This window comes from Lepidochelys olivacea (genome assembly GCF_965140295.1).
Source record: "Lepidochelys olivacea isolate rLepOli2 genome assembly, chromosome: 1".
NCBI lineage: Eukaryota > Metazoa > Chordata > Testudines > Cheloniidae > Lepidochelys > Lepidochelys olivacea.
Genome location: NC_140411.1, coordinates 130,513,474 through 130,531,629, shown reverse-complemented (window position 1 = coordinate 130,531,629; position 18,156 = coordinate 130,513,474). Strand labels below are relative to the sequence as shown.

At 39.6% G+C, this 18,156-nt stretch overlaps 1 long non-coding RNA gene across 1 annotated transcript in view; it reads left to right on the top strand.

Moving 5' to 3' along the window:
• Positions 1–10,983, top strand: part of LOC311528684 — a 49,026-nt gene extending 38,043 nt beyond the window's left edge. The window contains exons 2-4 of the long non-coding RNA XR_014713666.1: positions 8,985–9,111; positions 9,946–10,051; positions 10,864–10,983. This is a non-coding gene — a long non-coding RNA (uncharacterized lncRNA). The remainder of the gene's footprint in view (positions 1–8,984; positions 9,112–9,945; positions 10,052–10,863) is intronic.
• Positions 10,984–18,156: the final 7,173 nt, after the last annotated feature.

The following is an 18,156-nucleotide window of genomic DNA, read 5'->3' as shown; positions in this document are numbered from 1 at the left end:
TTTCAGGAAAGCATCAGTGTGCTTTCTGAATTTCCCTTTTTCTTGGTTCCCCATCTGTAAAATGATGATGATAACCTCACTGCTGTTACTGAGTAAATAGTTGAGAATAAATACTGTTACCACTGTAGTTGAAATATTTCTTCTAATTCCCTTGAAGAGAAATGCCTGGAGTTCTGAAAATATTGAGGTTTGCAAACTGAAAATACTTAGTTACTTAAGGCAACAGGCAATATTATGAATATCGTGGCTATGCCTCCCTTGCAGTAACAGCATGAGGATTAAGTAGTAAATGTGTAGTAGTTTTAAGAAAAAAATCAGTTTACAACTAACTGTTAAATTATAATCATTATTTAAAAAAAAAAAAGACTTCAGGACCTAGATTCTTAATGACTATAGACCCTGCATTTTTCTAATGAGAGAGAGAAAGAGAGAGGACTGATCTAAACAAAACCAGATCTGATAAGGAGTAAGTAGGATGAACACATAATAGGATTGTTTGAATTTTTTTCTCTTCCTTTTTTAGCATAATTCTGTCATGAACAAACAAAAATGAGAGTGTTAATCTACTTTCATTTCTTACTGGTAAATTGTGTTTACTGTAAGCTTATGAGCTTGTGGTTGGTTTCTTCTTCTTGCTATTGTCCAAGCATTTAGAAGAAAATGAAGGCATTTTTTCACACCCCCGCCCTCAAAATAGTCATAAATTAAATGGAATGCAGCAACTCTGACAACACTTTAAACATCTACCAGGGGCCTTTTAAGGGCTATTTGCTCTTGGGTGAAGGATTACCTATTAACTCTGAAAGAGGTTGCAAGCTAAATACACACCATCTAGTAGGGTCAGTACTCTAAAGTTTAAAGCCATGCAATAAAAGAACAGAAATGCTCTAGGTAGATTGGTAATGTACTGTATGTCTAAATCTGACTGAACAGAGTGGAGGCATTAACATGAAATGGCACTAACAGGAATAGCAACTTTCAACAGTTTTTCAGCACGGCTAAAGTAAAAAGAATAAAGAGAGGGAAAAACACCTTTCCTATGTTCAAATTGAAGTGGAAATAAAACACTTCTATACTGGCTCACAAAGATTATATCTGGTAAATAAATTATATACCTCAAAGCAAGCTGATGGCTTAGGGGGCTGTCACTGGGATATGGAGGGCCAAATTCTCAACCTCTGCAAGGTCACTGCCATGACAGAAAGGAGATTTAAGATGCCTTAAGGCAGCAGCTGTGGATTCTTTGGCATAGGGGCATCCTCAGCAGCAGCCATATGTCACCAATCTCTTCCTGCACTGATGTAAAAGCTGTTCCAGGGTGGGCTGAAAAGGGAGAGAATGCCTGGAGAGTAATACACTTGAGTGATCCTGGCTGACAAAAGTAGCTTAAAAAGAATTGCCACCAGCTGGTATAAATTAGAGCAGTTCTGAGGTTGTTCTAGCTTGTAACTGGACCAGATCAGGCCCCAGATAGTAGTCAAAATGATTGAGATGATAAGGTCCTGTAAAGCCAAATATTCCCACCAGTGACTCCAATTGGTGGAGGAGTATGAATGCGTTCCCCCACCACCACCTAAAAAAAAGGTTTTTCCACTTGTTCAAAGTTCCATATGATGAGGCATCTGGGGCCAATTTTCAGTGAGTGGTGTTGCAACCTGGTGCATGGATTGTCTGTTCCTGTATGTCATAGTGCAGGGGAGTCCGACAGGAACTCGACTCCTGGTGGGGCTGGCTCACACACTGTATGGGTAAGAGTGTGGGGAGATTCCCCAGCTGAAGAAGACCTCAGGTCCCTGCAAGAGGAGGGAGTGAATGGTGTCCCTACTAGGAGGTGATGGTGGCATAGACCAGAATTTCTCTCCTCCCCCCAAAATATTTGAATTGGCACCATTGGTTGCCCACTCTCCCTATGTTTGCTGAGTGCAGTTCTATTATACCCAGAACCATTTGACTCAGGACAGTTGTGACTGAAAATTGTTTCTTGTAGCTATTCAGAGAGGTGGCACAAATACCTTCTTAACGACCATATTTGACCAAAGCACACAGGTGGAGCAGTGTGGAAAGTCTTGCATAGGACCCACCACTGTGATACACAGACTTTATTCCACATGTCAATCAGGCAAATTTCATTAATACTTATTAATATTTATTAATACTTAATAAACAAATGTCATGTTTATTTATCTAATGTATTTATTGTTGGAAGAGGGCAATACCAATGCATAATTACAGGTAACTTCGAGTAAATTAATTGTGAGCTCTCTCTGTTTCAGTCTCTTAGGAGAGAATTCAGGGACTGCATTCCCAATTGGAATTAATAATTCCCATTTAACTGATTTATTGCCACTAAAATGAAAGTCATTCTTCTCCTTACACAAGACCTACAGGACCCTCCAGGGGCACCACAGTCTAAAGCAATTTATGAATACTCCCACCACTATTCTGATGAGTACTATAAATAATACAGGATATTCAATGATAAATATTTGAAATGAATGTTTTAAATTCTCCCAACCTGACCTTCCTAAGTGCTTTTGAAAGTCGAATCTTTGCCTTGCCTCAGTTCCTGAGGGGAGAAAATATCTGATTGATAAAGTCAGCAACGAATAATGTTCTTTGTAAAGTAACTCTCTTTCTAAGACAAGTGTATGATAATTTGCCTTCATATCTAGATCAAAGGTGCCAGGTTATTATCCATTGACATTGCTTTCTGTTTGCTTACTTTATCACTAGGCTATGCTCAGTGAGAAAATTAATGACAAATGTAAATTTTATTTTCTTTCACTTTGCACCAAGGGGGTTTAGAATTAGATAATTGAGATAGATTGGACAGTTTGCACCATATCTGACCTTTGTTTTGTTTTCATGTGTTATATATAACATCACCTCTCCCTACTAGGAAACATTTGCAGAGCAGGGAATTTTTCTTAAAGAAAAAACCCTAACATACAAGTTCTTTAAAATAATCTCTAAACAAATAGTAGTTGATGCTTTAAACAGTTTAAAGGATGAAAATTTGTGGGTTTTTTTTTTAGAGTGGATTCCATTCACTTTTACTTGATTAAAAAGGGCAACAGATTATAGCTCATAAAGGATTTCCCCCCAACTTCTCTTCCTAAATATCCTAAACGTTTCATCATTGTCAGATTGTGATACTGCAGCAAGACAGAATGTCTGAATTATCTCAGTGTGTTTATTTTTTCTTCAGTGATGCCTCCTGTATTTCCTATAAATTCTCATACAGTTTATGTTTAGGTTCCTCAATTTATACTTATAAGTGCCAAATTCTTTTTAAGGATTCTCTTCTAGGATACACTTGGTCTCTTATTGAAATGGGTGGTATGATTACTCATTTCTTCCAGTGATGTCAAAGATATTAATATTTCCTTCAGATCCAGTACTAATACTGCCTTAGGCTACTAAGGAGTTCTCTTTTAAATTTATTAATATGCTTACTGTTCGTCACTTCATTCATTTCAGTAGGTTCTTTCAAGATAACGTTCAGAGCTTCCTGGAAATTGCAACAATCTTTTTTTCTAGATCTTACTAAGCTTTGTTCCTAAGCTTTACCCATACAGAAATCAGCTACACCCCTAATTTTAGTGCAGCAGGATTGGAATACATTTTATTAAGTAAATGGCTTTGTTCCTTTCTGATTCTGTATATTTGTTTATGTTTAAGAGTAACTTTTTACTGTGTGGTCCATTCTGTTGACAGATTATTTTATGTGGATGATTTCCTTTCATATGTGATTATAGGAATTATTCTACTTATCTCTCAAACCTAAACCTATCAATTCTTAGTTATATCTGTCATTTTTATGTGTTTATAACTGTATGTTTTCTCTTTCTACTGTAACCATAAGAAATTTCTTTAATGCTACTCAGGGATCTATTTCCACAGGTTTTGTAACTCTAACTGTGTAAACAGCAATATTGAAATAGGCTCTTGAGACTGAGAATGAATCTTTAAAATATCTGCAAGAATGAATTCCATAGCAGAGGTAAATCCAGAATGACAGATCCAGTAGGAACAGATAGTGATTATCGGCTAGTGGGCCTAACCCAGGCCAATAATGCCCAGTTTTACAGACTACAGACACAGTACAACACCTGCTGTCACTGTGGGGATGAAGTGGCTCCAGCCCTACCAGTATTCCCTGCAGAACCTGGGTTGTAGCCATCAAAGGCCCTGGGTTCTCACTGAAGATTCTACACCCTTGCATAGCTATATCAGATTGGCCCCATAAAGGAAGGGTATGCAGAACATGTCCCCTAGTTCTTTGCTTTGCTTGCTTCTCTAAGCCCAGTAACAGGTTAAGGACATTGGTTTGAGCTGAGGTATTCGGTGAGACGGTTATATTAGGGAGGAGCCAATGAGAGACAGGAAAATGATTGTGAGTGTAGGGAGGGGATTTCTGATCTGTGTGTGCATTGGAAGTGTTGGGGGAGGGTGAAAGTGCTGGGGGATCCTGACTCATGGCAAGTTTGCTGGGCAGAGCTGGGAGGATGTCAATTTGTGAGATGATTTTTGAGTTGATGGGGGAGTGTGTTCTCTGAGCACTATGAATCTGCATAGGAGGGAGTGGTAGTTTGGAGCCTAGCAGGTTTCTGAGTGGTGGGATTGTCAGGTGGGGAAAGGGGTTTGAGCCTGGACCTTCTGAGGAGGGAGACTGAGGCAATGGTGTGTAGGAGAATTGTGAGAGGAGGAGGACCCGATCCTAGAGAGGGATGGGTTGCCAGTGTTGAATGGAGGGGAAGGGGGAAATAAATGAATTGGTAAGTGGGCTATTGGATTGTGAGGGAGAAATGGTCCTGCTTTGAGCAGGGGGTTGGACTAGATGACCTTCTGGGGTCCCTTCCAACCCTGATATTCTATGATTCTATGATTCTATGATTCTATGAAATGTGGTAGATTGTTGGTGGGTGAGTGGATGAAGGGGTGAATTGGATGTATGTGTGAATAAGTGTGCAGGGTGGGAAATGAAGAGAAACAATAAGAGAGAGATCAGGGTAAAGAGTCAGATTGGTTTTGGGGGGAGTAGAAGGGGAAGGGGGAGCAGATGACACAACATCACTAGGACAGGGAGGAAACAGTAAAGGGAGTTGTAGAGGGATAAACAAGTTTTTTTCTCTCCCTGCCCTTAATATATACCATGTCTCAGTTTTACAGTTTAAAAGGGAGTGGATAGTTCAACGGGGGGCTTCTTTTTGATCCCACTGCTATACCAACCTTCCTCATTCCTAACAAAACCTTTTTGCATGACACCCCCCCCCCCACTCGTTTCTTAGGATTTTTTACTGTGAAAATCTGAATGAGGAGAAAACCTCTGTGACTAGCAGCCACACCACTGCTTTTTAGCAGCCATAAACATAGATTTTGTAGATCCCTTCAGCCTTGAGAACTCCTACAGTTGATCCCACAGGGACACAGACTTTTAAAGTGATAACACTACAGACAGGAAGGAGAGGGGGATGCAGGTGTCAGCGTCTAAGCAAAAAGTCCAGTATTTTCAAACATGCATGTTTAAAGTGAAATAGAGCTGGACATATAATGGATTTTTTGGTTTGCTGACAATTTAAATAAAATAAAATGGGGGGGGGTAGACAACCAAAACATTGCATATTGACCTGACTTGTCATTTTTTGTTCCGGGTTTGGGCATTTTGACAAAAGCAAAGGAGAACTAAATTCGTAAAACAGACAGGGGTGGGAGGGAAGAGAGGTCAGTGACGATCTCCCTTATTAACCTTAAGCCCAATGGTTATAGTACTCTCCTGGGATGTGAGAGGCACAGATTCAAATCCCCTCTGCTGCCCAGTGTGGAGAAGTATTTTTAACCTGAATCTCTCACATTGCATTTGCCTGTCCTGTCTATTGGGCCACATACTATTCTGCTGTGGGTCTTTCTAAGTCTCTCCAGTTGGAGCAGTTCCACTTTGTATAACTAATTAAAATAGTCATTGGAGCAGGGACTTGAATGGGGGTCTCCTGCATCCTAACTACAAGGCTAGAGTCATTCTCACCCTCTTTCCCTGGCCCAATGACTATTCATTGTCATTATGAATATGAATTACCAGTATGACTGTCTTCTGGGAGATAGATATTCCTAAATAACTCCATGCATGGATGCTTTTTTTTCCGAATAAAACTACCTGAGTCAAATTTTGTGTAATCCACTTTGCACTTTGAATTCACATCCTAGTTTAATCCAAATTAGTCTTCAAGTGTAGTCTTCAGCTTTATCAAAATCAAAAAGGTAAACTTCTTCCCACTCACAATCAGTCTGAGCTTTGCAAGAAAGAGTACTCAATTGATAAAAATAATTTCTTTCTGTGTATCCAAATAACTACAGTGCTAATCATAATGGATTCCTGAACCATGAATGGGGCTTCAAGGTGTTACTGCAGTAGAAATTAATAAAAATAATAACCCAGATAGAGTCATAAGGAAAAATTATAAAACTTTTTTTAAAATCCTAAGTATGATCCATTTCTCTTATTTCTCTATACTTCAGACATGAGCGTATCTTTATAAGCTGAAATTAATGTGACAATGTTCAGGGCAAAGAAAAAAAAAGCTAGAAAAGAAATGTAAATGTAATATAGAATGCTTTAATGATCTTCAAAGATGGCTCATAATCCCTTCCTGATTTTTTTCAAATAATAAAGGAAGTTTATCACAGAGATCTGAGCCATCTAAGTGATCAGAAAGAACCATCACTTTATGATTTAATGTTATATTCACAAAACTCAAGTATTCTTCAAAGAATTATACCACCCCTAATCAAAGCACATACAAGAGTGCTGTCAGATACAGTTCAAAGTTCATTACTTCTCTCTTCCTTTTTAAAAAACAAAAACAAATTCTCTTCTGAAGAGGTAGTTTTGAGAGCTAAGTTTTTGAGTGTGCTTACAATTACAGGTGATCAAAATCAGAATTTCCATCCTCTGGGAAATTTCAATAATTTAATACCAAATACAAATAAATAAATGAAGAAGAAGAAGAAGAAAAGCTAGCAAATATACATTCTAATTCACAAACATACTAATTGGACTACTCATGTACACAAAGTTAAGCATGTGTGTAAGTGTTGTCAGGTTTAGCGCCCAAGAGTCAAAGTCAAGAGTGGAATACAGTTTCCTTGTTTCTTCAAATGATGACTGATCCACTATACTCTGAAACTATCCTACAGCTTCTCTAAATAATTCAACCCATTGAACCTCTCTGTCTTGGTTAATTCACCTGAAAAATGTGATGGACGGATCATAATAATGAATTAAATTAACTAGTTATTGTTCAATATTAATTCTATAAGGGCTAGTATTGTTAATTATATTTATTATTATTTCCTATCTCTTTTACAGGGTAGTAACAGCATCTGAAATGCACTGTTTTGGATGGGAAATATAAACACTTGCCTAACCCAAAGCATCTTGAATTTTGAATAAGAAGTATTATGAAGTGCCCATTTCTCATAAAACGTAGTCTTAAATCACTGAATATAGTGATCTGAAAGTATACAATTCCCAAGAGTACAAGAAAATATGCAAAAACTATTTATGGTTTACACTTACCTGTTTACTTCAACAGATACATGCCATATCAAGTAGTAGGTAAACATAAAATGATCTGGTGTTTTACTTTGGTTTGATTGAACACCAATTTTTAAAATGTTGTAGAGGAACACATTAAATCCTTTATTAAACTGGGGGTCACAAAAATGATTTTTTGTTTGGATACAGGATAGGTGAAACTCTTGGGTGACAGATTTGGATAATTGGAGTTGAGAAACTTGGGTTTACTTAAACAGGCAAAAGTTCAAATGCTCAGCCAAACTCTTTTCTCCCTTCAATAAGTATGTAATTTGATTTTTGGAGATTGGGTTGGTTCTTTTTACTGTGCTTCCTTGGACCTTTTTTAAAACTCAGCAGCATCAGTACACAAGGCTTTTCCAGTAGTTTAAAATCTGCTCTTTAATCAAACTAACTGCATCAGTTATCTCCATTTTGGGGCCTTATAATTCATATAACAAGAAGCTCAATTTTATGCTATTAGAATTAAATACACTTCAGAGTTTTTGACATGCTTTCAAAAACTGATGGTTGAACATATATGTCTGCCTTAGAATGTATGTTTTCAAGGGAAAGGATAAAGGACATTGTTACACAGGCTGCAAAAGACATACTGAGACACCCTGTGTGTGTATCAACAATTCATACGAATTCTATTATTTGCTTCCTCTCCCTCCACCCCCCCCCCTTTTTTTTTTTTTTTTGCTCTGTGTCTCAACAGTAAGTGAGCTGCCAATCTGGAGATATAAAACACAGTGAGGATGTACTCAAGAAAAAAATACCGTCACTCTGATATAGACATCCAAGAGTAAACTAAAATTCTAAAATAAATATAATGAAATGCATTTAAATAGCAAAAACTCAAAAATCTTCTGCACATCAGCATAACTGTCACTCATAGCCATCTTAACCCTGACTGACACAATTCTTCAAAGAAATTTCAGGATCTGACAATTTCCTCCACATGAGACACAAGTGACTAGGCATTGAACTTTGAGCATGAACAAAATGTTAAGCCTTTCTGAGGTACAATATTTTATACAAATGTGCAGTAACTAAATATAAAACCTAATACAAACTCCTCTATGTAATGCAGACAGAGGCACACATTGTTTAGTCAGCTCTATATTCAGGATATTTCTCTTACCATTGCCTTTAAAGGCCATGATTCTGCCCACCCAAGAGGAGTCCTGACTATGAGAGCATTTTGATACACATCAAAGAATATTTGAATATGTTTGTTCTAACTGATGCTAATTTGCTACCATTTTATTAAATCTCTAAATTCTCCTTTTTATTGATTCATTAAAGTCCTTTTGACCCTTAATAGCCAGTTTCTGAATACAAGAGTACAATTTTATTCCGTTTTTAAGTGATTCTTATTTTCTTCCACTATTTTCTACTTTGAAAGGTCCATGTGACTATTACTGGCATCATTTTTTCTGCATGGAGTGATTCTACATTCATCCTCACTGGATAATATGATGTTGATGAACCATACAGGGAAGTCCATATTTCTTCTCTTTTGCATGTATGAGGTATCTAAACTACGCGGCTGTGTAGTCAATGATAAATACTAGAAAGTAAGAACACTGAGATTGCAATACAGGGTCAGGATCCGGGATCCACGTGGTCAGATATCCTGCATATAGGTATGGTCAGTGCTTCAGAGAAAGGCAAAATTTCCCATAGAGTAATATTGTATTTATGTCAGGCAAATCTTCCTGCCACCCAAAAGCAATCAGCTTATTCCCTGAAGCATGATATTTGGTTTCCCTTATCATTAACTTCCATAGCTACATATGTTACTTATGGTTGTAAACATTATTCTGCTCTTTAAAAAATCCAGTCCCAATATTTGTCTTTCTCCTGTGGCAAATAATAATAAATAATAATAATAATAATAATAATTAATAAAATAAGCACAGGTTGACTATATGCTGACTTGTATTGATATGGGACAACACAAGCAACTTTATTACCCACCACTAGGCACATCATTGTAGACCAGAAAGCCAGAAGAATAAAATATAAAAGGAAAAAATGTGCAACTCTTGATCTAGGTACAGCATGCACAAGTTATGCCCCAAAAGTGGCTAGGATGCTTCAAATCCACATGCATAGGAATCACTAGCAAAAAACAAAACAAAACAAAAAAATAAACCTACAAACAAACAAAAACATTGCAGGGATGGTCAGCTGAACTATGTATGGGAAGATAAAGATATAATTTCCTAACTATCATCCCATCATGACATTAATCCTTCCATTTCCTATTCACTTTTTCTCCTTCCTTTTGGTACCTGTATTGCCTAGCGTGCTTGGGACATTGACAAAAACATGTTCACGCCTTTTCTTTTTTCACGTTACAGCTATTCTTAGCTGGGTGGAGATGTCACTGAGAACAGCTGACGAGTTTAAGAACAGAAAACTACTTCGGGGTCTTGGGAAGTGCTGCTAAGCAGAAGCAGAACAAAGGTATCTAGCACTGTTCAGAAACTTGCATAAAATATGGGAAAAGGAGACCCACATGGTCCATTATAAATATCAGCTTTGTCTGTTAGGGTGATGCGAACCAACTATTGGTTTACTCTATCCTTAATGAGACTAATTGTCAGTTTCATTGAACAGAAGTGAGGCTCGCTTGTGATAGTTCCCAAGAATTCTCTTATTTCTTTTCTTAAAGCTAAGCATCCTGTCAGTGACTTTCCTCTTTTCAGGAACAGTTTTTAGTGTTACCTATCCATGTCAATCTCTCTCTTTCACAATTCATTCCCTTTAGACGACTAAAGAATACTATCTTGCTTGGTGGTTTACTGCATTGGATCTCAAATTGTACAGCTGTATCAACAGTCACTGGTTAAGAAAAAAAAGGAGATACAGAAAATAGTGACATACATTTTTCTTCACTAAGTACACCAGCCAAATTAAAGTTATGTACCACTTTGACAGAAAGGGTTTTCCAATGCTATTTCTACTGCTACAAACATATATGGTACACACACAAGGAAGATGTACAGTTTTGTACTTGAGGGTTGTTGCATTTTTTTGTTTGGTTGGTTGGTTTGATTTGGTTTTGTACTGACCAAGTGTTTACATTCAGAATTCAGAAATGTTAAAGAATCCAGTTAGCCTAACGAATATTTAAGCTCCCTTTTGCCCTGGAACCAGAGGGTTTGTGTAGCAGGCTTATTAAAAGAACTCATCCTAAAAGAAAGTGATGACATTTTAAAGACATACTTCACACAGTTTAATGACACTTGTTGCAAGCAGTGGTTTATTTTTCACAGGTGTCTGCTTGGTCTGAAGATGGAACAGTGCACAAAATCAGCTTGAGAACTGCTATGAAGCATGATGACAAAGAGGTTTTAGAAGCTATTTAGACTTTTATATTATTTTCTCAAACTCATTAAGAGCTCTGTGTTAAATAAAGGGTAAACATTTTTATAAAGAAATCCAATAGGTGCTTTTTGATTCTTCAGTAGCTAGCATTTAGAAATTAACATATTAAAAATGAAACATTTAGAAATTAACATATTTAAAATGAAACATTATGAGCAAAAAAGCCTTATTAGTGGTATTTTAAAAAATGTATGTGCAGATTAATGTTGCTTTATTAGTAAATGAAGGATTTATCAAACTGTGTTGCTCCAGGATGACTGTAAAAATTGTTCTAAAAGCCAAAAGACTAACATTTACAGGGACAGTCTTTAGGATTAAGACGGCTCTGGAAGAGGAAAGTTTATAAAATAGCAGAGAGAAAGCAATCCCATAGAAAGCACTCTGGTGGAGTTGGTCCTGTCTGACTGCACCAGAGAAGGTAAAATCAATAGGTATGTGCAGACCGGAAAAGTATTAGCTGTGTAATGGCAAAAGTGATGGACAAAGCCAATGAATAGTCGATGATCTTTGCATCAGAGCAATCCCAGCCATGGTTTCAGTCATTAAGTTATGCTCTAATGAGAAACTGGTTACCCAAGAAGCCGGTGATTATATTTAGCATTTCACATAAGACATGTTGTTCTTCTACGTTTAGGTTGTTCACTTTTATCCTTTGAAAGATGTCAAATGACATTTTGTGCAGAAGCTTGAATTGAAAGTTTGCAGATAGATTCCTCTATAAAAACAAACAAACAAACAAACAAACAAACCCAGAGCTTTCGGAACCCTCTATAGGGAATACTTTACCTTTCACCTGTGACTTGTGCTTGGCCCAGAGTGAGTGTACAGCTTCTACTCTGATTATGGTATGCAACGTACACTATGTCCTTGTGCCATTACCCAGCATATGATCTGGATCGGGGTGGGCAAACTACGCCCCGCAGTCTGCATCCGGCCCCTCGGGGCTTTGGATCCGGCCTGAGAGATTGCCACCTCCATGGTTCCACGCTGCTCCGGGAAGTGGCCACACCACATCCCTGCAGCCCCTGGGGTTGGGGAGGCAGAGAGCTCCGCACGCTGCTCTTGCCTGTGGGTACCTCTCCCAAAGCTCCCATTAGCCAGGAACAGGTTACCGCAGCCAATGGGAGCTTCAGGGGAGGTGCCCACAGGCAAGGGAAACACGCAGAGCCCTCTGTTCCACCCACCCCGCCCCCCAGGGGCCGCACAGGAACGTGGTGTCAGTCGCTTCCCGGAGTGGTGTGGCTCAGGGCCAGGGCCAGGGCTGGAGGAGGCAGGGAACCTGCCCTGACCCCGGTGCGCGTTGCTGCCACTCAGGAGCCGCTCTAGGTAAGCGGCGCTGGGCCGGAGCCTGAACCCCTCCTGCACCCCAACTCCCTGCCCTGAGCCCCCTGCCAGATCCCGCACCCCTCCTGCACCTCAGCCCCCTTCTGCACCCCTCCTCTGCCCCAACCCCTTGCCCTGAGCCCCTTCCTGCACACCATACCCCCTCCCACACTCTGCACTTTGCCCCCCGCACCCCAACCCCCTGCCCTGCAAGCAATTTCCCTACCCAGATGTTGCCCTCGGGCCAGAAACTTTGCCCACCCCTGATCTGGACTGATGAACAGCTGTGTCCCCTCAATTCTCCAAGCTGGGGTGTCATTTACACTGCTTCACGGTGAGAGCTACTGGTCCTGGTCTGCTCACCCACAACCTCTAGTAAGTTACTCATGGTATGAGTGCGGCAGCCAGCTAGTCTTGAATTACACTGCAGAACAACACCAGCAAGCTCCCAGTCCCAGACTTTCCCCCAGCAGTTTACATCTTGTACTGCCCAGTTTTCTTCTGGATAATACAAACTCATATAAAGTCCATCATTTTATTAATAGAAATTGATATGTACAAATCTCATTATCCCAAATGGAGCTTCCCAAACACTTCAGTCCAAACACACTCATTTAGATAACACAAACAAACAAATTTATTAACTACAGAAAGGTAGGTTTTAAGTGACATAAAAGTCTGAATTGGATACAATAAAATAAAAGTAATACTCAACTGATGCCTTTCTTAACAAGCTAAGTGAATTCAAAGCAAAGTCTCTCTCACCATAAGTTTCAGCTGTTTTATTGGCTGAATCTCTTTCAGTCAGGATCCCTCCCTAGTCTAATGCTGCTTCCTTTGTTCTTCAGGTGTTGTGGATTCCATGAGTAGGTAGAAAGGGAGAGATAATTTGGGGCATTTGCTCTCTGTTCTTATAGTCCTTTCTCTTCTTTGAGAATCATCTCCAACACAAGTTCAAGTGACAGAAAGTCTATGTGGATGGGAACCCTCAGCTGTTTCTTTGTCCAGATATATATTTTTGCCCACATCCTCTTTCTGCCAAAGAATGGCCACTTAACCAGGTGTTGGTTCATTTCATTTTGTTGACATCTGGCAGAGGTGTTGGCTAGCCTTTTGTCTCTGAAAAACTTGTTTGCGACTATTCTCCAGACATGGAACATGATAGCAATACCATACAGTAGAGCATTGGTTCCCAAACTTGTTCCGCCACTTGTGCAGGGAAAGCCCCTGGTGGCCGGGCCGGTTTGTTTACCTGCCGCATCCACAGGTTCGGCCAATGGCAGCTCCCAGTGGCCGCGGTTTGCTGCTGTAAGCCAATGGGAGCTGCTGGAAGAGGCGCGGGCCAAGGGACATACTGGCTGCCACTTCCCGCAGCTCCCATTGGCCTGGAGCAGAGAACCGTGGCCACTGGGAGCTGTGATCGGCTGAACCTGCAGATGCGGCAGGTAAACAAACCGGCCCAGCACGCCAGGGGCTTTCCCTGCACAAGCAGCGGAACAAGTTTAGGAACCACTGCAGTAGAGTATTATAACTTTGTATACAATGTTGCCATACATATTTTACCAGGAAAATAATGATCAGCAAATTATGAGTTTTCAAATGATACCCTAGAAGGCATACTTTGTACATAATATATCATAGTCTTGTAAAGGAGTGAACATAAGGGTACAGCCTGTCACAGTCCTGTTTTTGCCTTGCCTAGTTTAGGTTTACATTTTGGAGGTTGAGAATAAGTTGTCTTATTTGTTTGAAATGTTCCATTTGTGTATAGCCCAGAAAATAAATTACTTTTTTAAATAAACTAATAACTAACAACATAGTTCATCATGTAGGAAGACTGGATTTCCTAATTCCCTTTCACATTGTATGCTATGGTAATATTCCAAAAAAGGAAGTAGGATCAAGGCCACAGCTATGGAAATCCAGAGGTAATAGCAGTCTTCATACTATGGAGCATAATTTGACTTTGACTCAACTAATTCTGTATCTTTTCTCACGAAAGAACAAGGATATCACCCAGACAGCTGAATTAAACACAATTAGTGTCCAACTTTTAAAAAAGTACCCGGTGATGGTGGGTGCTGCGAAATTTGGATGCCTGACTTGAAACACCTTGAAATTATCTGATTATCAGAAGATTAAGCACATTATAAACAATTTTTAAAGTATCTCAATCAGGTACCCCAAATCACTAGTTATTTTTGAAGGTCTTGAGTATAGGAGTCTGATTTTTAGAAAATGGCCTTCAATTTTGTGGATGCAATTTTGCACTCACAAATTGCTTGTATAAATTAGAGTATTTAAATACCTAACCACCTTACTTGATGGACACAGTCAGCTATTTGGATGTCTAAAGTCTGTTATGCTCCCAATTGTCTGTAAGTGCAAAATTCTGCATGAAGTCAGAGTATTTCTGAGTGCAAAACTGTGTCCATTAAAAAAAATGGCTGAACTAAGGGCCTTTGAAAGTCAGTCCCTTAAATTCAGATTCTACCCTCTGCTGTATGTGTATGGACTTTACTAGGAGTTGCAGACGTATCCAATACAGAACTGATCCATTAAGGGGCAAAACATGCATATCTCTGGGGTGGATGTGGGGTGGGGGACACACAACCTTGACTGAGGCTGGCTTGTGTACCCACTGATGTTATATTTCTGGTGGTGGGAGGATTCCATCCCCTGGTAACCAAAGAGCTCCCCTGTGTCAAGTTCTTGTGCCCTGGCTTGGGACAGGGGAAAAAATTGACTTTCCATTTGCTATAGACTATAAACAGTACCGTAATCTGCAAAACAACATGAGGGCAACTAATAGCAAGTTACTAGAGTTCTGTGTTAGTTCTCTGTAAATATGGATTCAACTAATGAATTGCACTAAGCGGCGCAAAAGTCTGTATCTGTCCCTCCTTAATAAAGGAAAGTTGATATTCTAACCTGAAATTTTCCTATACTATTTTTTCTTTCTTAAGTGAGGTACTTTATGTTTACTATAATAGAGCTATAGACAGAGATCATGCATTTCAACAGTAATTTTCTTTTTTCTAAAGTGAGTGTAGCTGTCTCAACTCTCAAACATTTGTACTACAAAGCAGGGACTTTTTTATGGTGACTATATGAAAACAAGTAGAGCAGAGGCAAGTACTTCAAAAACAAAGGGAAATGGATTGAACTCTGCTCCTCTCATGCTGGCATTGTCAATTTTAGCATGATGATGCAATCCCCAGGAGAAGAACAAGTATAAATTTAATGCTGAATATACCCAAATGGCCCATTTTATGAGTTTTACCTTTGCATTTTGGTTGTTTTGTGCTATGTTGAGCAGTGGCACAAGAAAATTAATGTTGTGGCACTGAAGAGGCCACATACTGTACTCATGCCAGATTAAGAAACCTGCAGGAGGCTAGTCTGTACTGTGAAGAGGAGAGTTTTTCATTGATGCATGCTTCTTATTTCAGGTATCTAACTCCTATTTATGTTTTTCTGCAATGATTATGTCTGGATTGGGCAAAGTAATACACTGCTGTGAAACACAAATGGAAACATCACTGACCAGAGATTCAGCAATGCCTGCTACTTCAAAGTGCCACAAAGCACATGAATAGTCCTAGAAGGTCAAATGGTGTGGAGGGGTCAACAGTCTATTTTCCGGTCCTTGAAGAAGCACTGCTTAGAGTGATTGAGAAAATGATGGCCAAGGATGCAAATCCAGAAAGGGATTTAGGCATTGCAATGCCTAACTTTTAGGTGACTTGAGAAAAATCACTGAAATCCACAAAGGCTGAGTTTGAATGGGAGTTAAGAATGGGAGCCACAAAAGCCAGCATGCTAGGTGGGTTGCCACCTAGCTTGCCAACAATAGAGGGTTGTTTCCTAAGCCCTGCTACCCTCACAGAGAGTTAGGCATCTCTGTGTGGGCTGCACGGCTGGGAGCCCTTTCCTGGAGTTAGGCACTCATGCTGTTTCTCACAAGAACAACAGTGGCACACGCCTAACTACACACACAAAAAAAAATAGCCAGTGGCTATTGTTAGGCCTCCCTAACAATCTTTAGTTGATTGATTAGGGAAGTGGAGTGAGGCATGCTCTGAGAATACCCAGTGATTGGGCTCTGCGGGTGAGATAAGCCCAAGCAGGATCCTCAGACAAGGTCAAGTTAGGCATTGCCCCTCTTTGGTGTGAGATGGACAACCAGTCACCTACACAGAGGCATTGTGCGCCTGCCCAGTGACCAAAACTTAGGAAGCTAGGGGCTTTTGTGGGGAAAATGTAGGTGCTGAAGGATATAAGTGACTTCAAAGTTAGGCAACAGTTAAGCAGAGATTGTGAGGATCTCAGTGGAACCTAAATTATGGATTTAGGCACCTAAAGTGCCTAAGCCCTTTTTCAGATCTGGCCAAGAAGCCTAGTTATAGCCTGACAACATTAGTTGTACCTATATCTCTGATTACACTCTTCAATAATAGTTTATCCTTGCTCGTACTTCACCATATAGGAAACTACATTAGCAACAAATATATAGTGAAAAGATATGATAATTGGTCTGTTTGAAAACAAAAATTCCATTTCTCAAGAAATGTTGAGTTACAACATTTGTTTCAATTCCAATGCAGAAAGAAACAAAGACCTTTATTTATTTATTTTGCGGGGGGGGGGGGGGTGAGGAGGAAACAAAAACAAAGACAGACATACCCAAAAGTCTGTTGAGTAGGGCACTAACCTACAACTTGGATTACACACATTCAAGTACTTGCTCTGCCTGAGTAAGAACATGGATGTGAACCTGGGTTTCCCACTGTGCAATACTCTAACCACTAGGACATTGGCTATTCTGAGGCAGAGCTCTGTCTCTGATCAGAAATTCCATCCTGGACCTGAGAACCCATCCTCATGAAAGTTTGATCAAAACAGACATATTTCCAAAACAACAACAAAACCATTGTCAGAATATTCCTGGCCATATCTTCTGGAGAGTACCAACACCAGCTTCATGTCTGAGTTTTGTTTCAATTCTTTTAAACATACAAAACCAAATCTTTAAAACCAAATCTTTTCTAGAGATGTACAAAATCTTCATTTCAGTGTGCAGAGGATTTTGAATACTGGACCAGGTCCTTATAACTGCTACTGGGGCCAGAGAAGTTGTAGGAGAACTCCCCCTGATGGTGCAGTATAGGGCTGGTGCATATTGCTTTTAATGATCCCTCTTCTCAGTCACTGATGCAGAGTGTGTTGGATGTCTGAGGGGGCATGTAAGGAGAGGAGGGAGTGTATATGAAAGTAAAAATGATCTTCAATTTTGAAATGAGGTTCAATTTTCTGCTCCACCAGATTGTATGTGATTGGAGCATAACACTAGTCTCTTTGTGCCTCAGTTCTCCATCTGTAACACGGAGCTGGTACACAGCTGTCCCTCACAGGAATGTCATGAGGATAAATACATGAATCATTCAGATACTACAGTGATGGAGGCCAGCTAAGCATCTTAAATAGAGCAGCTCTTTTGTCAAGGACTGTGTAGAGACCTAGAATCTGGAAGGTGCAAAGGTGCCTTTAACTCAGTCTCAAGCTGTATCTTTTGTGTTGTGTTTCCCCAAGAGCTCTAGACCCTTATTGTCAGTTTTTATCTTGGTGGGTTTATACAATAAGAAGTGTAACTCTGAGTTTTCAGGATAATTTAAACCACTGATGTAAAGTGGAACTTATCTGAAGCTGTTGAAAAACAGGCAAAACCGCTCAGTTTAGCCCATGTCCACCAGCATTCAGCCCAGGTTCACACAAAGTTAATGATCCATAATAAACTGTTAAATAAAACCTGGACTCAGCTTCAAGTTAGTAACAAAACTTGGTGTAACTGATTTCTC